Raw genomic sequence first — 7,091 nt, 5'->3', positions numbered from 1 at the left:
GCTGCTGCTAAGTTGCTTCAGTTGTGTCCGACTCTGTGTGACCCCATAGACAACAGCGCACCAGGCTTTCCCGTCCCTGGGATTCTCCAGGCAAGAACACTGGAGTGGGTTGCCATTTCCTTCTCCAGTGCATGAAAGTGAAAAGTCAAAGTGAAGTCGCTCAGTCGTGTCCAACCCTCAGTGACCCCATGGAATGCAGCCTTCCAGGCTCCTCCATCCATGGGATTTTCCAGGCGAGAGTACTGGAGTGGTATGCCATTGCCTTCTCTGGGAGGTCTCTCACGGGGTTGCATTTAATCTCTCAGCCACAGCTGTAGCCTGCAGACACCTGAAGGCTTGACTAGGGCTGGATGGTTTATTTCCAAGGTGGCTCACGCACATGACTGAGGCCTTAGTTCTTTACAATGTGGACCTCCCAGAGAACTGCTTAGTATCTTCGTGACACAGAAGCTGATTTCTCCCAGTGGGAGAGAGGTGAGAGAGTGACCAGGAGGCCAAACCCTCAGTATCTTTTATGACCTATCCTTGAAAATCACTTCTGCTGTATCCTAGTTGCTCAAATGAACAGCTGGACATTTGGGTCTGGAGCTTGGGGGAGTGGTCTGAGCTCCAGGCAGAAATACCATATAGCTGGTATGGTTATTGTGGCCAAATGTTTTTTCAAGTGTCTGGTAGAGACTTTTGGTTCTTCTATTTTTGTTTTTAAACCTCTTAATGCGTTTATTTTAAACTTTTTTTTGGACATTAAGTTTCCCTCTCAACAAAAAAGTATTGGTTGTCCCATCCCCTCCCCCATCCCCACTGGCCAGATCAGTCCCTGCTGCAAGGGCACTTCTGTTGTCCCTGAAATCTGGAAATAAATATCGAAAGAAATGGCATCAAGTCTTCATGTTGAGCGATGGCACGAATTGGGCCCCAGAAACCTGTCATGCAGAGTGTTACCAGATCTGGACAGCCTCGAGGTGGCGTGGAGAATGTGGGGGCTTGTTGCTGTGGTCACCTGTCCCTGGGCCCGGGGGCCGCGCCGAGTCCCACCAGATGGCTGGCTGCGCGGAGGCCGCCTGCAACCTGTCCAGGAAGTTATCCAGGGCTGGGATGCCTTCCTTCAGGCGTTTGTGCTTGCGCGTCTCCACCACCACTTGACTGGGGCAGCTGGTGTTGTTGAAGGGGTCCCCCAGAACACACACTGGGGGAAGGCCTGGCCGCCCATGTTGGACCTCCGGTCAGTAGTGAAGCCAAAGGACTCATTAACAGGCAGGTAGGCCTTCACGACAAACATGGTGCCAGCCAGCTGGGTCTCCTCGAAGACGTGGCCCAGCTTCCTGTTCAGGACACCATCAGATCAGATCAGATCAGATCAGTCGCTCAGTCGTGTCTGACTCTTTGCGACCCCATGAATCACAGCACGCCAGGCCTCCCTGTTCATCACCAACTCCCGGAGTTCACTCAGACTCACGTCCATTGAGTCAGTGATGCCATCCAGCCATCTCATCCTCTGTCGTCCCCTTCTCCTCTTGCCCCCAATCCCTCCCAGCATCAGAGTTTTTTCCAATGAGTCAACTCTTCACATGAGGTGGCCAAAGTATTGGAGTTTCAGCTTTAGCATCATTCCTTCCAAAGAAATCCCAGGACTGATCTCCTTCAGAATGGACTGATTGGATCTCCTTGCAGTCCAAGGGACTCTCAAGAGTCTTCTCCAACACCAAAGTTCAAAAGCATCAATTCTTCCACTTGTTCTGGACACTGCATCTCCACAAGGTAGATGGGCTCCACGAGCCGGGGCTGGGCGGTCAGCACACGGGCGTACAGGCAGTGCCGGGCCATGGGGATGCTCTGGTCACCCCCACAGTGGGTGACATTGGTATGCAGTGTCACATCATGAACGTCAAAGCACACACCCCACATGTACTTCTCGCACAGCGCCCCCTCCTTGGTGGCCCACTGGAAGCCAGCCACCACACTATCCTTGATTTCATTGAGGTATTGCATGCCCCTGGTGATGTCCGTGAGGATGCTGGTGCCCATGCCATCAGGGCCAAAGCACCAGGTCTTGCGGGTTTGGCCACATCCCACTTATAATTCTCGGCCAGGTAGCGGGCCCCCTGCTTGAGCTACTGGTGGGCAGACCTTGTCGATGTCCTCGGCTAGGCCATCAGGGAAGGGCTGTGCCTTCATATAAAGCCTATTGTGCTTGTTGGGGACCTTGGACAGGCAGAGCACGTTTGACTCCTTGCTGACAGTCTCCTAGTATGAGACAACTGGGTCAGATTTCTCTTGATGGGGATGCAGGCATGATCCTCCTCCCCATCCTTGAGGCAGATTTCCAAGTGCAATTCCCCAGCCCCCAATGATGATGTGCTCCCTGGACTCCTCAATGATACACTGCATCATGGGGTCCGACTTGGCCAGCTGCTTCAGGCCCTCCACCAGCTTGGGCAGGTCTGCTGGGTTCTTTGCCTCCACAATGACCCTGACAACAGGGCTCACACTGAACTTCATTGCCCGTGTGTTGTGGCTATGCTCAAAGGTGGTGATGGTGTTGGTCTTCACCAGGAACTGATCCACGCCCACCAGGCCCATGATGTTACCACAAGGCACATCCTCAACGGGCTCCACATAACAGCCCATCATCAGGATTGTCCTCTGGATTGGCTTCAGGTACAGGTCCTCCTTCTCCATGGAGTTGGGTCCCATGATGCAGACCGTCAGGCCAGTGTACACCACCCCTGAGAAGACCTGGCCAAAGGCATAGAACTGACCTTTGTCAGAGGTTGACACCATTTTGGAAGGTATATCATGAGAGGGCCTTTGGGATCACAGCTTTTAGTGCCCATGGCTGCCTCCTCACCTGGGGGCCCCTCATACAGGAGCTCACAGTGGTACTTCTGGGCCATCACAGGGGAGGGCAGATGGATGGTGATCATTTGCAGCAGGGTGTCCCCAGCAGACAGCCAGCGGCGCATCACAGCCTTCAGAAGTGATTTGCCCTCCTTATCCTTATCTTCACTGTCCCACTTGATGTCCAGTTTTTCAATTAGTTTTGCCGTCTCCTCTTTCTTGAAGTTCATGATTGCATCAGACACCTTGAAGATGGGGTCCAGGATGAGCTGGTAGAATGTTAGCAGCAGCTTCTTGTCATTGGGTTGTTGGCTGACTTGCTGAACTTGCTGGTGGGTGGATCAAAGTACCGGTCTCCCCACAGCTTTTTCATTATGTCCTCCACTTTCTTGGCCCACTCAGCAGGCCCCAGCTGGCCTTTGCCCTTGGCAACAAACTTGGCCACATACAACTCTGCAAACTACTTCAGGGTAAAGGCCCAACTGTGGAGACCAGACCCGAAGCCAACAGTACTGAGGACAGGGTTGATTATGACACTGCCCATGGGGCCACTCTCGCCCTTGCCATAGGTGGAGACAATGACGTTGATGTTCTCCGCAATGTGCTGGAAGGGCTTGTAGAGCTCCTTGGGCTCCTGCTGCAGTTCAGCAGGGCCGGGTCCATCTTGTTCATCATCAGCACTGGCTTGACGCCCTTGGTGACAGCCTGGCACAGCACCATCTGTGTTTGCACACACATGCCCGACATGCAGTCCACCATCACCAAGGTGCTGTCGGTGACATGGAGCGCAGCTGTCACCTCTGAGGAGAAGTCTACATGCCCAGGGGAGTTGATGAGGTTAATGAGGAAGCCAGAGCCATCCCTGCTCTGCTTGATGAAATTCAAGTTGTTCTCTGAAGGCTTGTAGAAAAGGAAGATGGCCATTGACTTGATGCTGATGCAACGCTCCTGCTCATCCTTCCGGGTGTTAGTGAAACAGGTCTCCCCAGACCGGGCAGAGGCGATGACACCCGCCTTGCACATCAGGAAGTCCGTCAGAGTGGACTTGGCATGGTTCACGTGGGTGATGAAGGCCATGTTCCTGATGTTGGCCTTCTTGTCCATGATGGGCCGGATCTGGTTTACTGTGAAGTTCACCATGTTGGTGGATGGTGGTGGTTTCTCCCAGGCAGATCCAAGTGAGCTAGTTCTTGCCGAGGAAGGTGACGATGATGTTAGAAGAGAACCAGGTCTTCTATTATATGTTATCTATATGTATACTCTGTGTATCTATTAAGTATCTGACAATTATTGTTAAACTTCACATACATCTAATGCAATTGAAAATGTATAACAAACCACCCAAATCATCTAATCTTAACAAATCTGGTAGCTTTTAATTTATGTATTTTTATTTTTTCCATTTTACCCTGAGAGTTTTATTTTAAATTGGAGTATAATTGACTTTCAATGTTGTGTTAGTTCTTGGTGTGCAGCAAAGTGGTTCAGTTATACATACATATGTTCTTTTTCAGATTCTTTTTCCTTACAAGTTATTACAAATATTAATATAGTTCCCTGTTCTAAATAGTTCCTTGTTGGTTATCTGTTTTACACATAGTAGTATGTATATGTTAATCCCACTGATACTATTTTTTTATTTAAATATTTATTTAAAGAAAAACAATAATAATCAGAAATGAAAAAAATGTGAGAAAGTGAGAATTCTTTTGTAAAACTTGAAAGGGAAAATTGATTTTTACAAAGATAGTGAAATGAGTATCATAATGCTTTAATATATACAAACTCTTTAACCTAAATTTCAAAGTTCTGATAATATAGCTAAAAAATACAAAATAAATACACAGAGAAAAAAATTTTTTGATAGAAAAAGAGACTGAGGCTTAAAGAGACTAAGTAATTTCTCATATCATGATAGCTAGTAAGTGACAGTGCTGGGGGAAGCTGCTTGTGTGGGTCTAATGAGAGTTCTGACCTCCGCATACAAATTTAGAAGTCATTAGCATATAACACGTAAGAAAAACATATTTGTCCTCCACAAGGAATTGATGAAAGCTTTATGTCCATGAAAAAGGGTTATATTCACTGTCCCAAGAGAACTCACAGGATGGTATATATAGTAAATCAGGCTTAGAAACCTGATTTCTCTGCACATCAAGAGTGAATCCATCTTTCAGAAATGGCTCACGTTAACCTAGTTTATGAATCTGATTTTTAAAAGTAGAATGTCAATTGCAACGAGAAATCACTCTCCCAGAGATGGGAATACATAAAATTAATGCCACTAATTTTTTCTTATCCTAGACAAAGAGTGAAATGTATGGAAATATTTGATGACTTTAAGCAGAGGGAACATCAAACATTCATCTTATGTTTGGGATGGCCTTTCTGGGGACAAGAATCTGTGACTCCTAGTGCCTTTCATTCCCTCACTCATTTCATCAGCCCGACTATACCCTGATGTCTCATTCTGATCGGAAAGCTGTATCTGTTTGGCCTCCAAAAGCATTTGTAAACCTGGTCCAATGGCCTTTTGCCTGGGTGCTCAGTCTCTCAGTTGTGTCCAACTCTTTTCAACCCTAATGGCCTTACTCAAGTACCAAATACTTAGATGAGTAAAAAACTCCCCTAAGTAACGTTTCAGTGAAAGTGAAAGTGTAGTTGCTCAGTCGTGTCTGACTCTTTGCCACCCCATGGACTGTAGCCCTCCAGGCTCCTCTGTCCATGGAATTCTCCAGGTGAGAATACTGGAGTGGGTTGCCATTCCCTTCTGCAGGGGATCTTCCCAACCGAGGGATCAAACCTGGGTCTCCTGTACTGAAGGCAGATTCTTTATCTTCTGAGCCACCAGGGAAGCTATAATATTTCAACAGAGAATATCAATTTTTATCTCCAAGATTTTCATTTTTTGAGCCTCTAAGACTGACTAATCCTCCTTCTGATGGACTTAGCCAATTCAATCAAATTATCATCAAGTTCTGTCCCCAGGATTCAACCTGTATTTTTAAGTCTCTCCTGTAACTTCCTTTTGCAGTATATTAAGCCCCCAACTCATTAATTACCTGCCATCTGACCTACCAAAGACATGATCCCGTCTCTGCTTGAGTTCCTTAGTCTGTAGAATGGGAAAAATAGTATCAGAGTCATAGGGTGACCGCGCAGTGCCTTGTTCATGTGAAACTACCTGTGTGTTATCACCGCATGGTTGTCATCATTGTTAACATGTTGAATCGTTAACATTAATTCTCAGGGCACAAACTTACACCTAAGTTCTTAGGTGAATCCTTGCTGTAAAACCCAATGGTTGTAATGTCAGTCATATGTAGTTCTGATGCTAAGAAAAAAATGGCACAGTGGGCTCTGTAACTTGAGCTTCAAAACTGAACTGAAAAGCAGTAATCAGAAAGATTTTTAAAATTAGGAAACATGGTGTTTTGGTGTTTTCATTTTTCTTTTAGCAGTAGATCCCATTAGTATTCAAGTAAAGTTCGTGGATAACTGCTCAGAATAATGCTTTAAAAGGTACAAAAAAAATAAGGATTACAGAAAAAAATTATATTAGAATTATATTAAAATATTCCCCAAATAAATTTCTGTTAGAGTAATATGTGCACTTCTTTATGACTATATTAAAAACCAAGATCTAAGAAGAGATCTAATAATGACCATAATTCAGCAGTTGGGATGTATGTAAATGATACAAGATATTTGTATCGATTGTACTGTTAGATGACAACATGCATATTCCTGTTAGCGACAAAGCCATAGATACTGCTAATATACCACAGTGTTGGCAACAATCATAACTGAATAAAATGTTGAATTTCAACTACAGTTAATACAAATAAAGATCCCCTCATCCAAGGGGCATGTTCTTTACAGAGAGACAGCAGGACCTAAGAGCCTAAGAAAGATATTATATCAGGTAGGTTACTTGCTGTGGAAACAACAGAAAATCCAACATTTTGAGATTTATTATTGACTTAAGGAATACAGGTGATTTATAGCCCTCGCTCAACAGAAAAACTCCAGAGAGGAGCGAAAAGTTCTACATGAAAATTTCCAGGGTAAAAAAATCTATTTCTTCCAGATGTACTCTCTCCAGAGAGCTCCCTAGCAAACCTCCGTTTACACTTCATTGACCCAAACTGCATACTTATTCCTGGACCATGCCCCGTGGCAGAGAAATTCCATTCCATTGGCTTACCAACCACTGGGTGAGTTCCTGAACAGTCATTCACAGGAAGCACCGT

General features: G+C 45.8%; 1 pseudogene; it reads right to left on the bottom strand.

The window, feature by feature from the left end:
• Nucleotides 1-540: 540 nt before the first annotated feature.
• Nucleotides 541-4,322, bottom strand: LOC513181 (elongation factor 2-like; annotated as a pseudogene).
• Between the last annotated feature and the right edge of the window lie 2,769 nt (nucleotides 4,323-7,091).

Source organism: Bos taurus, chromosome 14 (assembly GCF_002263795.3).
Source record: "Bos taurus isolate L1 Dominette 01449 registration number 42190680 breed Hereford chromosome 14, ARS-UCD2.0, whole genome shotgun sequence".
NCBI classification, from domain to species: Eukaryota; Metazoa; Chordata; class Mammalia; order Artiodactyla; family Bovidae; genus Bos; species Bos taurus.
Note: the sequence above shows the minus strand (reverse complement) of the source record. Positions and strands in the feature narration are given on the sequence as shown.